The 20,594-nt window shown below is 37.8% G+C and overlaps 1 long non-coding RNA gene across 1 annotated transcript; it reads right to left on the bottom strand.

Moving 5' to 3' along the window:
• Positions 1 to 2,489: 2,489 nt before the first annotated feature.
• On the bottom strand, positions 2,490 to 14,391 carry LOC128665047 (uncharacterized). The gene is made up of 3 exons (XR_008402979.1): positions 14,366 to 14,391; positions 5,941 to 6,037; positions 2,490 to 2,559 (listed from the first exon to the last, which is right to left on the bottom strand). It is a non-coding gene; the product is annotated as an uncharacterized LOC128665047 (long non-coding RNA).
• Between the last annotated feature and the right edge of the window lie 6,203 nt (positions 14,392 to 20,594).

A 20,594-nucleotide genomic window follows, 5' to 3' on the forward strand; every position in this document is an offset into this window, starting at 1 on the left:
ATAGTCACAAGAATATATAGTCACTTATTCAGAGGATTACTTTATCCACATAGAGTGGAGCTTATGTAGCATTCGATCATTCAATAATGATTTGTTTAAACAGCCTGACTGGAGGATTACTATTTAAATAATAGTGCAAACTTGCACACAGTAGTCTTACATCTATACTCCAAAGCTTTAAGCTTACTAAACACAAACCTTATTCAGCTAGGCTATCTTAAAGTGAAGGTCAACTTTGATGAATGAAACCCCATTTTTTAAAAATACTATTAAAAACAGGGGCACTTTCATTCATCAAAGTTTAGAATTAAAAACTTACCTTTGTTTTTTTGACAGCCAGAGCAGCTTCCCCCACACGGAGATCCTCTCTTCACACATCATCAATGACTAATCCAGCTTCCTCCAATCATGACTTTCCCCCCAGGGTAGTCATTGCCTGAGGCCATGCCGTGATTGGAGGAAGCTGGATTAGTCATTGATGACGTTTGAAGAGAGGATCTCCGGGTGGGGGAAGCTGCTCTGGCTGTGAAAAAAACAAAGGTACGTTTTTTTTAATCAAAACCACTGCTTTCTAAACTTTGATGAATGAAAGTGCCCCTGTTTTTAATAGTATTTTTAAAAAACGGGCTTTCATTCATTAAAGTTTAACTTAACTTTAAACCTGGTAATGTTAATTTAGTAACAGAGCACCCCAGATAGCAAGGATAACTTGCCACAAACTTGTAGCTAACTTTTGCTGTAAGTCGGTATAACTTGCTGCAAATTTTCACTGGCAAGTGTGTTTACTTGCATCATAATTGCAGCAAAAGTTCTAGTTGACACTTTTTCTGGCAAGTCTCTAGCAAGAGCATTTCTGGCAAGTCAACTGCAAGAGCTCTGCAAGTTTGTTGCCAATTTTTGACAAGTCAACTGCAAGAGCTCTGCAAGTCTATTGTCAATTTCTGGCAAGTCAACTGCAAGAGCTCTGCAAGTTTGTTGTCAATTTCTGGCAAGTCAACTGCAAGAGCTCTGCAAGTGTCTAGTCAATTTCTGGCAAGTTAACAGCAAGAGCTCTGCAAGATAATTGCAAATTTCTGACAAGTCAATAGCAAGAGCTTTGCAAGTCTGCTGCAAATTTCTGACAAGTCAACAGCAATAGCCCTTCAAATCTGCAGCAAATTTCTCACAATTTAACAGCAAGAGCCATTCAAGTCTACTGCAAAAGCTCTACAAGTCTGTTACAAATCTCTAGCAAGTCAACTGCAAATCTTTAACATATATCTGGCACATATATCACAATTAAGAGCAGTGTCTGCCACAAGGGCACTACAAATTTACTATTATTTACGTCAATCATATTTACAAATTAATAATAAAATGTTTTTTTCCTGCAAAAGTTTATCTATGTAAGTTGTTTGTATGAATTTAATTGATCTTAAAGTTGTATCCATGCATTATCTGAGGTAATATATATTCATATATAAAACTAATATTGTGACCGGTAATATATTAAAGGGACACTAAACCCACATTTTTTCTTTCATGATTCAGACAAAGCATGTAATTTTAAGCAATTTTCTAGCTTACTCCTATTATCAATTTTTTCCGTTTTCTTCCTATTTTTATTCGAAAAAGCAGGAAAGTAAGTTCAAGAGACCATTTTTGGTTCAGCGCAAGGGTATCGCTTGCTGATTGGTGGCTAAATGTAGCTACCAATATGTAAGCGCTACCCAGGTGCTAAAACAAAAATGGGCCAGCTCCTAATCTTACATTTCTGCTTTTTCAAATAAAGATAGCAAGAGAACGAAGAAAAAAATGATAATAGGAGTACATTAGAAAATAGCATGCTCTATCTGAATCATAAAAGCAAAACAATGGGTTTAGTATCCTTTTAAGTTGAATACTTGATGTATTCTTATATTAGAGTTATATTATAACACTAATATCATTATCTCAGGTACAGTATGGCCCCTTTTTACAGCACACCCCTTTAAGGCATTCCACTTATAAATCAGTCTTCAGTTCTGCCCATCGTTATTATGTTTCATGTTCTTATCTCCCTTTCAGTCTTTTTTGGCCGTCATTTTAATTGATTATTTTCTTTATGAATATTTGTTTTACAGATATCTCCATATCTGTGCATATATAAAAAAATAATTATTGTATATAACTAACTGCAATTGTTACCAGAAGTTAAACTAGGAAAATCATATTTATTTTTTATTGATTTCATACTTTTACTGATTTTAATAAAATTAGCATTTGCCTGTCTGGTAAATATGATCTGTTAACCTCAATACTGTATGAAGATAAAAATATTCACCAAAAAATCCTTTAGAAATGACTCCATAAAAACAACAGCATTGACTCTTACAAAAGTAATTTAAACTTTTATTAGGCTTCAAATTTTCCAGGTATTAAAACATTTTAAATATGACATTGTAATAAACCAGAGAATAACTTATAGTATAGGCCTAGGGTACAAGTATAATGCAGATGCACAATAATGTTGAAATAACAACAAAAATATAATATGATGTCCATCTGTATCTGTTCTATGATCTTGAATTTGGCACCGGCCTGTAAAAATAAAAACAAATATTACATAAACATGGGCATTCTGTGCTAATTGCTTAGTCTACAGCAGAACTTTAATTTGTAGAACTAAAAAAGTAAATCTGACAAAAAAAATAACACGCCTTTATTTCAACTTCAAGGTTGTGATGAATACTAAAAAAGAATTGTATTTTTAACTTCCATAAATTCTCATGTCAATGCAATTTCCATCTAGATATTAACATATTTGGCCACGTTCCTTCCTAATTAAACAGATCACTACCTGCCAATGGGATGCTTAGAACCTATACTTTAACCCCTTAAACACTAGCAACGTACCCTGTACATCACTCGTCTTTGAATAGGGAAGTGCTATTAAATGCACGGTCTCGCCACCAGTGTTGAGGCAACGCTATTTACGACAAGAAGGGAGGGTATAATAGCGCAGTACCGCCACTCGTGGCGGGACACGTGCTATTTAAAAAAATAAAACCCTCAATGAGCGGCAACATACATGGTACATCTCAGTCGTTAAAGGGTTACTATATTGAGACTTTTTTTCCTTAAGATATTTATATTTTACTTCTCTAGAAATCAATGTGCACTATTTGATACCCTACGTTGTAATTTAAATTTTTGGTTGTGTTCCTAGACTTTTGGAGATAAAAGAGGGAAAGTCACAATGTGCAGTTTATTTCCTTTTCAATTGTGTTTTTTTCCTTTTACAAAATATAAAGTAATATGCTATCTAGATGTGTCATATTCTAAATCTTCATATCCCCACTTCCCTTCCCAAAAGAAAATGATATAGCAGATAGCATTTAGTAAGACAGTATTCTATTTACTTCTGTGATACTCCCATGCTGTGTGAGGTGCTTGCTTATTTAAAGGGACATTAAACACTAAGAGCCAGATTTCAAGTGAAGTGCTAAATATTGCTTGCATGCAAGCAATATTAGTGCTCCATTGAGTAATACCAGCGCCCGCTAATATTAGCTGGTATTACAACTCAAGTGTAAAATTACGCAATCTCAGAATCTAAGTGCAGCGAAGGGGGTAAGTAGCTCAGCGATGCAGCAAATATAACACCCAACTCCGACCAACTTTACCCCCAAAATACTACCTAGCGCAATTATTTTATTAAAACATAAAAATAATACAATTTGTATTTTTTTTTTATAAAATACACTACACTGTATTTTGGGGGCATTTGGGGCATATTTATAAAATTGACCAGAGATCTAATCTCTGGTTAATTTTATAAGCGCTAGTTGCTACCACAAGCATATAGTAGCAATAACCAGACACTTCTAATGGCTGGTTATTTATTGCGTGCCTGCAAAAGGGCACATTTGCCCACTTGCGGGCGCTCAATAAATTAGCGCTCCACTTGTAATCTAGCCCTAAATAAATGCTAGATAGAATGAAGCATTGAAAGAAAAGGTTAATCTGTGAATAACATGTAGATGTATTTTTGAAAGTTTTATTTGGTGTTTAAACATTAACAAACTACGTGTAAAGTTTTAGTGTCTATAAAACAATGGGAGCTGCCATGCTGTAACTTAGGTTACATTATCTGCTGTGGCCAATTAGGGACAGTTATAAATTTGTCACTAGAGTGTGCAGCCAATGGCTGTGTGGAATATAACAGTGTTCTGCACTTCCATTTCTAACAGGAGCTGAAAAGCTCACAACTTCAGAATAGAATTACAGGAAAAGGGGACAAAATAAATAATGAAAGTATATATATATATATATATATATATATATATATATATATATATATATAAAAATCCAAGGTAGGTGGGCGCCGATAGCGCAAATAAGTGCTCCAATGATGTAGATTAAAAAAGTATATTTATTTAAAGAAGTTTAAATAAATATACTTTTTTTATCTACATCATTGGAGCACTTATTTGCGCTATCGGCGCCCACCTACCTTGGATTTTTCTATCTATCTTTTGTTGGAGCTAATCAGACACGCTCTGGGCGCTGCAGCTGCCAGCTGCAGGTCTCCTATACCGCAATACATCCCTCACACTCCGGGAGATGAACTTTCAGCAGATGTAAGGTACTGTTTCAATTTATTACTCAGGATTGGCTTTTTGAATCTTATGTGGGGACTCTCTGTGCGCAAATTTTGAAATTTTGGTGGAAAACTATATATATATATATATATATATATATATACATACACACACAGTTTATTAAAAAATGACATCCTTTAATGTAAATTTAAGACTATTTACCCTGCACTACTGTGAGATTAACCCACACAAAGGCTTTAAACACACAATGGAAGTACTGATTGGTACCTACAGAGCACTGCTGGTCAAGAGCAAAAACTGCCAACTGCTGCTTATCTAATCAGAAATACTAGTTACATGACTAGCGCTCATGATTGGATCAGCAGCACTTCCGCTCAGGATCAGCAGTGCTCTGTGGTTCAAAGCGGTACTTCTACTGTGTGTTTAACCCCTTTGTGGGTTAGTGCAGGGTTGGTGGTCTTAAAATGAATTAAAACAAATTAGAGCATGTATTTTTTTACTAATATGCCCTTTTAAAGAAATATATATTGTTTTATCTTAAGTTGCATGTTGCTGAAGCACTGAAAATTGTAAAGGGAGTTTCATTTATTGTTCCAGTGACAGGAGCATTCCTTTGTTTGAAGAATGTTTCTTTTTAGACAAAATTCATTAACATTTTAATTGATATTAGTTGATAGTGCAATAAAAATCCTGTCACAAAGAAGCACCACTATCAAAATGGAACATTCCTTTCAAAGGGTCAGCTCAATCCAAGCACAGAGAAAACTCCAACATGGCTGCTCTATTTATGATCATGGGAGGATCAGGGAAGTGAGTAAAACACTCCCCTGCTGTATCAAATCCATATAAGCATGTTGTATAAACAGAAACAAACACTCCCCTGCTGTATCACATCCATATAAGCATGTTGTATAAACAGAAACAAACACTCCCCTGCTGTATCACATCCATATAAGCATGTTGTATAAACAGAAACAAACACTCCCCTGCTGTATCACATCCATATAAGCATGTTGTATAAACAGAAACAAACACTCCCCTGCTGTATCACATCCATATAAGCATGTTGTATAAACAGAAACAACACTCCCCTGCTGTATCACATCCATATAAGCATGTTGTATAAACAGAAACAAACACTCCCCTACTGTATCACATCCATATAAGCATGTTGTATAAACAGAAACAAACACTCCCCTGCTGTATCACATCCATATAAGCATGTTGTATAAACAGAAACAAACACTCCCCTGCTGTATCACATCCATATAAGCATGTTGTATAAACAAACAAAAAACAATTTAAAAAGAAATGACTCAGTGGGGTGATTTAAACAAGAAAAAACATAACTGCTTACCTGTGACCACAAACAATTCTTGTGTGGGATTGGCAATCCCCTAGGCGTCTTCTCATTTCATGGTCAGTAATGTCTTTATAGACCCTTTGACATGTTTCTGTAATAGAAAACAACATCAAATAAATGAGTATAAAGTTAGATATGCAAAATAATTAGATAAAGTCTGTTCAGCAATAGTCTGTCCCCTGTTATATGGGCATGATACACTTTGTGATTATAACATTAATTATTTAATTATAAATAATAAAACAACTTTGCATTATACTTTCATTATTTTGCCCGCTTTGCCTGTAATGTAATGGTCTATGCAAAAGTTTTCCAGTGGCCAAATTTCACCACCATTTTCCTTATTTGGAGGAGCTAATCCTGATGTACTTCATGTGACAGTCACTCTAGTCACATCATACTGTCAGTAGGCTTTTCCTCGTTTTATGTATGTTATCACAAAGTCACATCATACTGTCAGTATGCCTTTCCTTGTTTTATGTTAGCACAAAGTCCATGCTAAAGCCAATTAGAAAGATATACAGACTATTGTTAATCATTTGAGGTCTGAAGCCTGCATTACCAATTTTCAGCATAGTAAAAACCCATATTATTCAGAGTTAAAGGGACATGAAACCCAATTTTTTTCTTTCATTATTTAGAAAGAGCATGTCATTTTAAACCACTTTCGAATTGACTTCTTTTACCTAATTTGCTTCATTTTCTTGATATCACTTGCTGAAAAGCATATCTAGATATGCTCAGTAGCTGCTGATTGGTAGCTGCACATAGAGGCCTTGTGTGATTTGCTAACACATGTGCATTGCTATTTCTTCAACAAAGGATATCTAAAGAATTGAGCAAATTAGATAATAGAAGTAAATTGGAAAGTTGTTTAAAATTGCATGCCCTATCTGAATCATGAAAGTTTAATTTCGAATAGATTTTCCCTTTAAAGGGACATGAAACCCATAATTTTTCTTTCATAATTAAAATAGAGCAGGATTCTTCAAACCATGGGTCGGGACCCATTACTGGGTCACAACACCACGTGTACTGGGTCCCGACTTGTGTGTGTGTTGTAGGAGTGTGTTTGGTGTATTGTATGAGATTGTGTGTGTGCTGTGCATATGTTGTGTATGAGTGTGTGTGTGTTGTATTAGTGTGTGTGTTATATGAGAGAGTGTGTGGTATGTGTGTGGTATGCGTGTGTTATGAAAGTGTGTGTGTATGTGTGTGTTGTAAGAGTGTATGGGGTGAGTGTGTATTATATGAAAGTGTGTGTGTTGTATGATAGTGTATGTGGTATGTGTGTTATATGAGAGTGTGTGTTGTATGAGAGTGTGTGTGGTATGTGTGTTTCATGAAAGTGTGTGTTGTATGAGAGTGTGTGTGGTATGTGTGTTACATGAAAATGTGTGTTGTATGAGAGTGTGTGGTGTGTGTGTGGTATGCGTGTATTATGAAAGTGTGTGTGTATGTGTGTGTTGTAAGAGTGTATGGGGTGAGTGTGTGTTATATGAAAGTGTGTGTGTTGTATGAGAGTGTGTGTGGTATGTGTGTTATATGAAAGTGTGTGTGTTGTATGAGAGTGTGTGGTATGTGTGTTACATGAAAATGTGTGTTGTATGAGAGTGTGTGGGGTGTGTGTTGTATGAGAGCGTGTGTGTGTTATTACGTTTTACAACGCTTTCATATTTGACTATAATCAGGAATAAAGCATGCACATATTTTAGTTTCTTTGCCAAAAATTGCAGCTATCATGTTATTTATTTCTTACAAAATTATTTCAAGACCAAGTATAAAAATTGGGTCCTAAAAGGTATGTGGTATCATGGCACTGGGTCTTGGGGGGAAAAGTTTGAAGAACCCTGAAACAGAGCATACAATTTTAAACAACTTTCCACTTTACATCTATTATTAGTTTGCTTAATTCTCTTGATATCCTTTTTTGAAGAAGCAGCAATGCACTACTGGGAGCTATTAAATTCATTGGGTGAGCCAATAACGTGAAGTATACATGTGCAGCCACCAATCAGCAGCTACTGAACATACTTAGGTATCCTTTTCTATAAAGAATACCAAGAGAACAAAACAAATTAGATAATAGAAGTAAATTGGAAAGAAAATTTATGCTTACCTGATAAATGTATTTCTTTTTTGACACAATGAGACCACGGATCATCTTAATTACTAATGGGATATTCACCTCCTGGTCAGCAGGAGGCGGCAAAGAGCACCACAGCAGAGCTGTTAAATAGCTCCTCCCTTCCCTCCCACTCCAGTCATTCGACTGAAGTTAAGGATAGAAAGGAAACACCAACCATGATTAGCCCTTGGATTCACACCAATAGAGATATTTACGCCAAATCTTATGGTAAATCTTTCTAGTTACAGGCTTACGAGTCTGAATCATGGTCTCTATGACCGAGTCAGAAAACCCCCGCTTGGATAAAATTTAGCGTTCAATCTCCAAGCAGTCAGCTTCAGAGAAACTAGATTTGGGTGAAGAAATTGCCCCTGAATTAGAACAGAAGTCTCCAAGGTGGCAGAGATGCCTACTCCACCAGATCTGCATACCAAATCCTGCGAGGCCAAGCTGGAGTTATGAGGATCACCAATGCCCTCTCCTGTTTGATTAGAGCAATGACCTGAGGAAGAAAAGCAAACGGAGGAAATAGTTATGCTAGACTGAAGGTCCAAGGGACTACCAGAGCATCTATCAGCTCCGCCTGGGGGTCCCTGGACCTCGACCCGTATCTCGGGAGCTTGGCATTTAAGAGCCTTTATTCTATCCTGGATCTCATACAAAGAAGTTTCTGTCCTGAGAGCCTCAGACAGTGCATCAAACCAATACACCGCCGCACTAGTGACGGTAGCAATACACACAGCTGGTTGTCATTGCAGGCCCTTGTGTACAGTGTGAGTAAACCCTCTAACTTTTTGTCCATAGGATCTTTGAAGGTACAACTATCCTCTATGGGAATAGTAGTTCTCTTAGCTAAGGTAGAAATGGCCCCTTCCACCGTAGGCACTGTTTGCCAAGCCTCGTTGTTAGAGTCGGCTATGGGAAACATCTTCTTAAAAACAGGAGAGGTAGAAAAAGGTATGCCCGGTCTCTCCCATTCCTTAGCAATTATTTCATAAGCTCGGTCAGGGACCGGAAACACGTCTGTCGAGGAAGCAACCTCGAAATATTTGTTCAGCTAACTAGACTTCTTAGGAACAACCACTACCGTGGAGTCACTGTCCTCCAAAGTAACTAAAACCTCCCTAAGTAACAGACGGAGGTGTTCTAGCTTAAACCTAAAAGATACAACCTCAGAATCAGCCAGAGGAATTACACTTTCTGAATCTGAAATTTCTCCTTCAGATGCTACAGCGGTATCCTCATCCTCAGTATTCTGGGAGGGCACCTCCAAAATTGCAACAATTGCATCAGAAACCTCGCTTACTAAATGTCTGATTTTCCTTTTTACGCTTTCCCTGCAACATTGAAAAAGCAGACAACGCATCATGAGAGAAGCTATGTCTTTTAAGGTAACTCCAGCGGGAGCTAGAGCAGAAGTACAGGGCACTGCTTGTGAGGGCGGTAAAATTTGGGACGCTTGGGGAGAAAGCTGCGGCATATTTTGAACCTCGTCATAAGACTCTTGGGACAGTATCGGTTTTAGAAACATTTTGCTCAGAAAAAATATTTTCCCTATAATTTAAAGTCCTCTCAATACATGAGGGACAGAAAGGGATAGGTGGTTCCACATTTGCATCAAAACACAAGGAGCAAGTGACATCTTGCAAGTCTCCTTGGTCCATACTGTTCACAATGAGTAAATTAATAAATAAAAAATTAATTAAAATTTTCGTTATGAAAAAAACGTTACTGTGTCTTTAAATTTAAACAGGTAACTTTTTTACCCAACTATGTCAATTATGAAAATATCACAATTTGAACACTACAGACACCTTTACACCTCAGTAACCCTGCTGAGGTGCCTACCTGACTGCTAAACAGGAGTCAATGTCCCTTTTCTTGTGGTGCAGGAATGATCCGGACCTCAGCAATAAGAATAGTGCTAACGGATAATGCTAGAAACGCCTGCTTTACTGGAAACCATGCGTTTCTAGTGACACGCTACTGAACTGATGCCCATCGTGGGCGTTACTATATGCACCTCATCTCAGGAGACACAAACCATCAGAGCAAATGAAAAAGCTTTACTCCCAGCCCCAGTGCCTGCAGATATGGCTGTCTAAAATCCTCTCCAGTCTAGGAGAGTCTGTAGTCCCCAAACATAAAGCGCCCCTTCCTGTATGAGCCTTATATGTTCATTTTTCCAATAAATGTTCACACCTTTATCTCTGAGATGCTTTGTTTCCTTGGCCCTAGAATAAAAAAGCAGCACTTATCTCGTATCTGCCTGACAGCAAGGCAGCTCACAGGCTTGAGAGGTCCTATCCTCACATCGACCTGTGGAGAAATAAAAGTCTGAGTAAATTACATGGGAGGCGCAGTGAGAATTATGTCCTACAAGTTCGCATTGCTCTAAAGCCACCACTGCTCTACTGAAGAGACTGATATGGACTACGGCTATACTCTAGGACAAAGCAGCACAATCTTGCACTACTTTAAAAATAATAAACTCTTGATTGAAGAATTTTATCTAACAACTCACTTTACCACTTCCTAGCACTAACGTAGGCAAAGAGAATGACTGGAGTGGGAGGGAAGGGAGGAGCTATTTAACAGCTTTGCTGTGGTGCTCTTTGCCGCCTCCTGCTGACCAGGAGGTGAATATCCCATTAGTAATTAAGATGATCCGTGGACTCATCGTGTCATGAAAAAGAGAAATTGTTTAACCCCTTGAGTGCTAACAACGGCTCTGAGCTGTCACAGGGTTTCCCACTCTGGTGCTAACGATGGCTCAGAGCCGTCGCTAGCACTCTCCCACCTTGAGGGAGATCTGGGGGCTCCCACCCGCTCCTACCCCGGCGATTGGGCATGCATAGTGACAGGCATCACCGGGGCTTCACGTTATGCACGGTGATGTCACGCGCAATGACTTGATGACGTCACCGTGCAACTTTATTTAACATTAACAATGTTAAATATCGAAGCAGAGGGCATGCTGCTTAGAAGCCTGTATCTCAGGCATCTAAGCAGCTACAGACCCCCAAGACCCACTGTTGGAAAGATAATTGTCTAACATTTCCAACAGTGTAAGTCTTGGGGATCTGAAAAAAAAAGTAAAAAAATAAATATATTTTAAAAAAAATATAAAACAAAAAAAAAACAACTAAAAAAGCTTAGCACCAAGGTGGAAAAGTGCTTAGCACTCAAAGGGTTAAAATCTCATGCTCTATACTGAATCATGAAAGACAGAAAAACCTTGGGTTTCATGCCCCTTTAAATTACAGTAAATGGTGCAAAATAAAAAGTATATTGCAAAGTTGCATAACTAAACATTTTATATTGTGATCTCAATGTGTGTTATGCCCCTTTAAAGCATATATGTCTATATGTGTGTACATATATATTAAAGTGATGGTAAATCCTAGCGTTTGTGAAACGCTAGGATTTACCATTGGAACAAATAAAGGGGAGTTTCATTCATGACGTATAAAATACTTCATGCTGAAAGCTCCTTTTTTTGTTTGCAGCCTTTGCCGCACTGAGCTGCTAAGGCAGCCTACGGAAGAACGGTATTTGACTGAGGTGACGTTTCCACCTCTTAGCCAATAGCCTTGCAGGAAATTCGAGGCCTGTCACTTTAATGTTTTTCTATGTGTATATATGACTGTAAACACATATATACACATATAAATACAATAATATATATGTATACAATTTAGCAATGTATGTGTCTCAATGTCAAAGCCATTTGCCTGCCTTTTTTTTCTAGCACCCAAGATCTCATATCTTTTGAACCTTTAAAAGGTTTTTTGTGCAATATTTAGTATATGATAGTAATTTTTATTTAGATTTATTTTAATTATATTAAAGTTAGGGGTGTTAGGGTTAGACTTAGGTTTAGGAGTTAATATATTTATTTAGTATTCGTGATGTGGGAGGCCAGAGGTTTAGGGGTTAATAACTTTAGTATAGTGGTGGTGACATTGGGGGTGGCAGATTAGGGGTTAATACATTTATGTAGGTGGCGGCAGATTAGGGGTTATTAAATTTATGTAGGTGGTGGTGACATTGGGGGCAGCAGGTTAGGGGTTAATAAGTGTAGGTAGGTGGCAGCAACATTGGGGGCGGCAGATTAGGAAATACAGCTTCTAGTACTGCTACACAATTATATCAGAAAGTCACAAGCAGATGCAGTTTGTTTGCTAATGTCTGTATATTTCATACACTTACAGTAACATCTCTCATATAAAACAGTGATAGATTTTACTAAAAAAGTTTTCTAATTACAAAAATGCTCGTTTTCAAACAGAAAAATAAAGATGCACATTTCAATTGTATTTGGATTATCCCTTTAACATTTAAATCTAGTTGTGTTTGTATGTTCTGTGTAATGCAGTATAGCTGGTGACTTACTAATGCTGCTAAGCAAATCATTAGTGTATAATTATATGTTACACATGTGTGCAGCGCTAGTGAGATAGTTGTGTTTGTAAGTATGTTCTGTGTAATGCAGTAGAAGGTGGCTTACTAATGCTGCTAAACAAATCATTAGTGTATAATTATTATATGTTACACATGTGTGCAGCTAGTGAGATAGTTGTGTTTGTAAGTATGTTCTGTGTAATGCAGTAGCAGGTGGCTTACTAATGCTGCTAAACAAATCATTAGTGTATAATTATATGTTACACATGTGTGCAGAGCTAGTGAGATAGTTGTATTTGTATGTTCTGTGTAATGCAGTAGCAGGTGGCTTACTAATGCTGCTAAACAAATCATTAGTGTATAATTATATGTTACACATGTGTGCAGAGCTAGTGAGATAGTTGTGTTTGTATGTTCTGTGTAATGCAGTAGTAGGTGGCTTACTAATGCTGCTAAGCAAATCATTAGTGTATAATTATATGTTACACATGTGTGCAGAGCTAGTGAGATAGTTGTGTTTGTATGTTCTGTGTAATGCAGTAGCAGGTGGCTTACTAATGCTGCTAAACAAATCATTAGTGTATAATTATATGTTACACATGTGTGCAGAGCTAGTGAGATAGTTGTGTTTGTAAGTATGTTCTGTATAATGCAGTAGCAGGTGGCTTACTAATGCTGCTAAACAAATCATTAGTGTATAATTATATGTTACACATGTGTGCAGAGCTAGTGAGATAGTTGTGTTTGTAAGTATGTTCTGTGTAATGCAGTAGCAGGTGACTTACTAATGCTGCTAAACAAATCATTAGTGTATAATTATTATATGTTGCACATGTGTGCAGCTAGTGAGATAGTTGTGTTTGTAAGTATGTTCTGTGTAATGCAGTAGCAGGTGGCTTACTAATGCTGCTAAACAAATCATTAGTGTATAATTATATGTTACACATGTGTGCAGAGCTAGTGAGATAGTTGTATTTGTATGTTCTGTGTAATGCAGTTGCAGGTGGCTTACTAATGCTGCTAAACAAATCATTAGTGTATAATTATATGTTACACATGTGTGCAGAGCTAGTGAGATAGTTGTGTTTGTATGTTCTGTGTAATGCAGTAGTAGGTGGCTTACTAATGCTGCTAAACAAATCATTAGTGTATAATTATATGTTACACATGTGTGCAGAGCTAGTGAGATAGTTGTGTTTGTAAGTATGTTCTGTGTAATGCAGTAGCAGGTGACTTACTAATGCTGCTAAACAAATCATTAGTGTATAATTATATGTTACACATGTGTGCAGAGCTAGTGAGATAGTTGTGTTTGTATGTTCTGTATAATGAAGTAGCAGGTGGCTTACTAATGCTGCTAAACAAATCATTAGTGTATAATTATATGTTACACATGTGTGTAGTGCTAGTGAGATAGTTGTGTTTGTATGTTCTGTGTAATGCAGTAGCAGGTGGCTTACTAATGCTGCTAAACAAATCATTAGTGTATAATTATATGTTACACATGTGTGCAGAGCTAGTGAGATAGTTGTGTTTGTATGTTCTGTGTAATGCAGTAGCAGGTGGCTTACTAATGCTGCTAAACAAATCATTAGTGTATAATTATATGTTACACATGTGTGTAGTGCTAGTGAGATAGTTGTGTTTGTATGTTCTGTGTAATGCAGTATAGCTGGTGACTTACTAATGCTGCTAAGCAAATCATTAGTGTATAATTATATGTTACACATGTGTGCAGAGCTAGTGAGATAGTTGTGTTTGTATGTTCTGTGTAATGCAGTAGCAGGTGGCTTACTAATGCTGCTAAACAAATCATACACAACATGTGTGTGTGCAGCTAGTGATATACTTTTTTTTATATATATTTAATCTAATGGTTGATCTTACCTGAGTGCACATGGCTTCACTTGTCTGCAGCACAGAGCACACAGAAAGTTCATGGTAGTGAGACAGTGAGTGCAGTCAAATGCCGCAGCACCCTCTGTGGTGGTAAGACCACACTGCACACAATATTATATTCTAAACACAGTCTAATGTAAACTGTAGCTAAAAGCTAGTAGTATGGGTGACACATGAACTTTAATTTATTCCAGAACACAACAAATATACAATGCCTTGCTATAAAACTATGTATTATTTAGCTTTAGAGTCAGAATTTAAAATACAAGTTATCCATCTTAAAGGGACATTCCAGCAAAATGTGCATCATTGCATTTCTATTTGGAATAGAATAATTTTTCCAATACACATGCATTAGCAAAAATGCTCTAGAAAAAATATATCACTGTTTAAATTTAACTTTCCTAATAGGAGCATAAAAACTAATTTTAAAAAGTGTATCTGCGAAGAGAGCCAGAGGTTGTGTACATGACACATGCTGAGTCATTTCCCATGCAATACCAGCTCTGAGCACATGCAGTATACTTAAGTATGCTTCACATGTACTCTGTTTTTTGTGTACTTAAAGGGACAAACTACATCAGAATTTGTATTGTTTTAAAAGATCGATAATCCCTTTATTACCCATTCCCCAGTTTTGCACAACCAACACAGTTATATTAAAGGGACAGTAAACCTTAAAAATAATGTTATATAATTCTGCACATAGTGCAGAATTATATAACATTACTTAAGTGCTATAGCTCTAATAGCCTTTTTTCTCTTTAAATATGTAAAAATTACGGCGCTTTTACAGACCCGCTCTCTGCTCTCTGCTGAGCGGGCCTGTTTTTTTTAGTCAGCGCATCGGGCCAGCTGTATAGTCACAGCCCGGCCCGACCGCGGGCTGTGACTAGTCTTATGGCGCGGTCGGGCCGGGCTGTGACTATACAGCTGGCCCGATGCGCTGACTAAATATTACAGACCCGCTCAGCAGAGAGCAGAGAGCGGGTCTGTAAAAGCGCCGTAATTTTTACATATTTAAAGAGAAAAAAGGCTATTAGAACTATAGCACTTAAATAATGTTATATAATTCTGCACTATGTGCAGAATTATATAACATTATTTTTAAGGTTTACTGTCCCTTTAATATACTTTTTACCTCTGTGATTACCTTGTATCTAAGCCTCTGCAGACTGCCCCTTATCTCAGTTATATTAATATACTTTTTACCTCTGTGATTACCTTGTATCTAATCCTCTGTAGACTGCCCCCTTATTTCAGTTCTTTTGACAGACTTGTATTTTAGCCAATCAGCACTGACTCATAAATACCTACACAGGAGTTAGCACAATGCTATCTATATGACACACATGAACTAGCAGTGTCTAACTGTAAAAAACTGTCAAAATGCACTGAGATAAGAGGCGGTTCAATGGTTTAGAAATTAGCATATGAGCCTACCTAGGTTTAGCTTTCAACAGAGAATACCAATTGAACAAAGCAAAGTTGATGATAAAAGTAAATGGGAAAGTTGTTTACAAGTGCATTTTTTATTATCTAGTTTTGACTAGACTGTACTTTGCATGCATGCTCAGAGTAAAAGTTCTCACAAAAGGCACAGTGAAAGATAATTTTTAGTAATAGGTTTACCTACCTTTGTTTAGTAGATGTAATTGTTTGTTTATTAATCTCGTTTTCTTGCTGCATGTGTTTTCATTTCTTTTTTTCACTTCTTGAAAGCTTCTCCTGTGATGCCGAATAAAATCTTTAACCCTCCCATTTCAGCTGTCTCTTCAGATGTGTGCACGTAGAAACTTTTGGCTGAAAATAGAAGCCAGAGGCCTAGATTTGGAGTTCGGCGGTAGCCGTCAAAACCAGCGTTAGAGGCTCCTAACGCTGGTTTTAGGCTACCGCCGGTATTTGGAGTCAGTGATTAAAGGGTCTAACGCTCACTTTTCAGCCGCGACTTTTCCATACCGCAGATCCCCCTACGCCATTTGCGTAGCCTATCTTTTCAATGGGATCTTTCTAACGCTGGTATTTAGAGTCGTTTCTGAAGTGAGCGTTAGAGCTCTAACGACAATATTCCAGCCGCCTGAAAATAGCAGGAGTTAAGAGCTTTCTGGCTAACGCCGGTTTATAAAGCTCTTAACTACTGTACCCTAAAGTACACTAACACCCATAAACTACCTATGTACCCCTAAACCGAGGCCCCCCCACATCGCCGACACTCGATTAAAATTTTTAACCCCTAATCTGCCGACCGCCACCTACGTTATATTTATGTACCCCTAATCTGCTGCCCCTAACCCCGCCGACCCCTGTATTATATTTATTAACCCCTAACCTGCCCCCCACAACATCGCCGCCAGCTACTTAAAATAATTAACCCCTAATCTTCCGACCGCAAAGCGCCGCCACCTACGTTATCCCTATGTACCCCTAATCTGCTACCCCTAACACCGCCGACCCCTATATTATATTTATTAACCCCTAATCTGCCCCCCACAACGTCGCCGACACCTGCCTACACTTATTAACTCCTAATCTGCCGAGCGGACCTGAGCGCTACTATAATAAAGTTATTAACCCCTAATCCGCCTCACTAACCCTATCATAAATAGTATTAACCCCTAATCTGCCCTCCCTAACATCGCCGACACCTACCTTCAATTATTAACCCCTAATCTTCCGATCGGAGCTCACCGCTATTCTAATAAATGGATTAACCCCTAAAGCTAAGTCTAACCCTAACACTAACACCCCCCTAACTTAAATATAATTTACATCTAACGAAATAAATTAACTCTTATTAAATAACTTATTCCTATTTAAAGCTAAATACTTACCTGTAAAATAAACCCTAATATAGCTAGAATATAAATTATAATTATATTATAGCTATTTTAGGATTAATATTTATTTTACAGGCAACTTTGTAATTATTTTAACCAGGTACAATAGCTATTAAATAGTTAAGAACTATTTAATAGTTACCTAGTTAAAATAATAACAAATTTACCTGTAAAATAAATCCTAACCTAAGATATAATTAAACCTAACACTACCCTATCAATAAAATAATTAAATAAACTACCTACAATTACCTACAATTAACCTAACACTACACTATCAATAAATTAATTAAACACAATTCCTACAAATAAATACAATTAAATAAACTAGCTAAAGTACAAAAAATAAAAAAGAACTAAGTTACAGAAAATAAAAAAATATTTACAAACATAAGAAAAATATTACAACAATTTTAAACTAATTACACCTACTCTAAGCCCCCTAATAAAATAACAAAGCCCCCCAAAATTAAAAATTCCCTACCCTATTCTAAATTAAAAAAGTTACAAGCTCTTTTACCTTACCAGCCCTGAACAGGGCCCTTTGCGGGGCATGCCCCAAGAAGTTCAGCTCTTTTGCCTGTAAAAAAAAACATACAATACCCCCCCCCAACATTACAACCCACCACCCACATACCCCTAATCTAACCCAAACCCCCCTTAAATAAACCTAACACTAATCCCCTGAAGATCTTCCTACCTTGTCTTCACCATCCAGGTATCACCGATCCGTCCTGGCTCCAAGATCTTCATCCAACCCAAGCGGGGGTTGGCGATCCATAATCCGGTGCTGAAGAGGTCCAGAAGAGGCTCCAAAGTCTTCCTCCTATCCGGCAAGAAGAGGACATCCGGACCGGCAAACATCTTCTCCAAGCGGCATCTTCGATCTTCTTCCATCCGGAGCGAAGCGGCAGGATCCTGAAGACCTCCAGCGCGGAACATCCATCCGGACCGACGACTGAACGACGAATGACTGTTCCTTTAAGGGACGTCATCCAAGATGGCGTCCCTCGAATTCCGATTGGCTGATAGGATTCTATCAGCCAATCGGAATTAAGGTAGGAATTTTCTGATTGGCTGATGGAATCAGCCAATCAGAATCTAGTTCAATCCGATTGGCCGATCCAATCAGCCAATCAGATTGAGCTTGCATTCTATTGGCTGATCGGAACAGCCAATAGAATGCGAGCTCAATCTGATTGGCTGATTGGATCAGCCAATCGGATTGAACTTGATTCTGATTGGCTGATTCCATCAGCCAATCAGAAAATTCCTACCTTAATTCCGATTGGCTGATAGAATCCTATCAGCCAATCGGAATTCGAAGGACGCCATCTTGGATGACGTCCCTTAAAGGAACAGTCATTCGTCGTTCAGTCGTCGGTCCGGATGGATGTTCCGCGCTGGAGGTCTTCAGGATCCTGCCGCTTCGCTCCGGATGGAAGAAGATCGAAGATGCCGCTTGGAGAAGATGTTTGCCGGTCCGGATGTCCTCTTCTTGCCGGATAGGAGGAAGACTTTGGAGCCTCTTCTGGACCTCTTCAGCACCGGATTATGGATCGCCAACCCCCACTTGGGTTGGATGAAGATCTTGGAGCCAGGACGGATCGGTGATACCTGGATGGTGAAGACAAGGTAGGAAGATCTTCAGGGGATTAGTGTTAGGTTTATTTAAGGGGGGTTTGGGTTAGATTAGGGGTATGTGGGTGGTGGGTTGCAATGTTGGGGGGGGGGTATTGTATGTTTTTTTTTTACAGGCAAAAGAGCTGAACTTCTTGGGGCATGCCCCGCAAAGGGCCCTGTTCAGGGCTGGTAAGGTAAAAGAGCTTGTAACTTTTTTAATTTAGAATAGGGTAGGGAATTTTTTATTTTGGGGGGCTTTGTTATTTTATTAGGGGGCTTAGAGTAGGTGTAATTAGTTTAAAATTGTTGTAATATTTTTCTTATGTTTGTAAATATTTTTTTATTTTCTGTAACTTAGTTCTTTTTTATTTTTTGTACTTTAGCTAGTTTATTTAATTGTATTTATTTGTATCAATTGTGTTTAATTAATTTATTGATAGTGTAGTGTTAGGTTAATTGTAGGTAATTGTAGGTAGTTTATTTAATTATTTTATTGATAGGGTAGTGTTAGGTTTAATTATATCTTAGGTTAGGATTTATTTTACAGGTAAATTTGTTATTATTTTAACTAGGTAACTATTAAATAGTTCTTAACTATTTAATAGCTATTGTACCTGGTTAAAATAATTACAAAGTTGCCTGTAAAATAAATATTAATCCTAAAATAGCTATAATATAATTATAATTTATATTCTAGCTATATTAGGGTTTATTTTACAGGTAAGTATTTAGCTTTAAATAGGAATAAGTTATTTAATAAGAGTTAATTTATTTCGTTAGATAAAAATTATATTTAACTTAGGGGGGTGTTAGTGTTAGGGTTAGACTTAGCTTTAGGGGTTAATCCATTTATTAGAATAGCGGTGAGCTCCGATCGGAAGATTAGGGGTTAATAATTGAAGGTAGGTGTCGGCGATGTTAGGGAGGGCAGATTAGGGGTTAATACTATTTATGATAGGGTTAGTGAGGCGGATTAGGGGTTAATAACTTTATTATAGTAGCGCTCAGGTCCGCTCGGCAGATTAGGGGTTAATAAGTGTAGGCAGGTGTCGGCGACGTTGAGGGGGGCAGATTAGGGGTTAATAAATATAATATAGGGGTCGGCGATGTTAGGACAGCAGATTAGGGGTACATAGGGATAACGTAGGTTGCGGCGGTTTACGGAGCGGCAGATTAGGGGTTAATAATAATATGCAGGGGTCAGCGATAGCGGGGGCAGCAGATTAGGGGTTAATAAGTGTAAGGTTAGGGGTGTTTAGACTCGGGGTACATGTTAGAGTGTTAGGTGCAGACGTAGGAAGTGTTTCCCCATAGGAAACAATGGGGCTGCGTTAGGAGCTGAACGCTGCTTTTTTGCAGGTGTTAGGTTTTTTTTCAGCTCAAACAGCCCCATTGTTTCCTATGGGAGAATCGTGCACGAGCACGTTTTTGAGGCTGGCCGCGTCCGTAAGCAACTCTGGTATCGAGAGTTGCATTTGCGGTAAAAATGCTCTACGCTCCTTTTTTGGAGCCTAACGCAGCATTTGTTTGAACTCTCGATACCAGAGTTAATTTTATGGTGCGGCCAGAAAAAAGCCCGCGGAGCGTTAACAGCCCTTTTACCGCCGAACTCCAAATCTAGGCCTTAGTATGTTGCTCCAGGGCACTAAGATAACAGCAGCTGTCCCTTTAATAACCAAGTTTTCAATATTTAAAGGGAAAGATAGTAAAATAAAATGATGGTGGAAAGGATTATTTCAATAATATTAAAAAGATAT

The sequence above is a fragment of the Bombina bombina genome, chromosome 6 (genome assembly GCF_027579735.1).
Source record: "Bombina bombina isolate aBomBom1 chromosome 6, aBomBom1.pri, whole genome shotgun sequence".
NCBI lineage: Eukaryota > Metazoa > Chordata > Amphibia > Anura > Bombinatoridae > Bombina > Bombina bombina.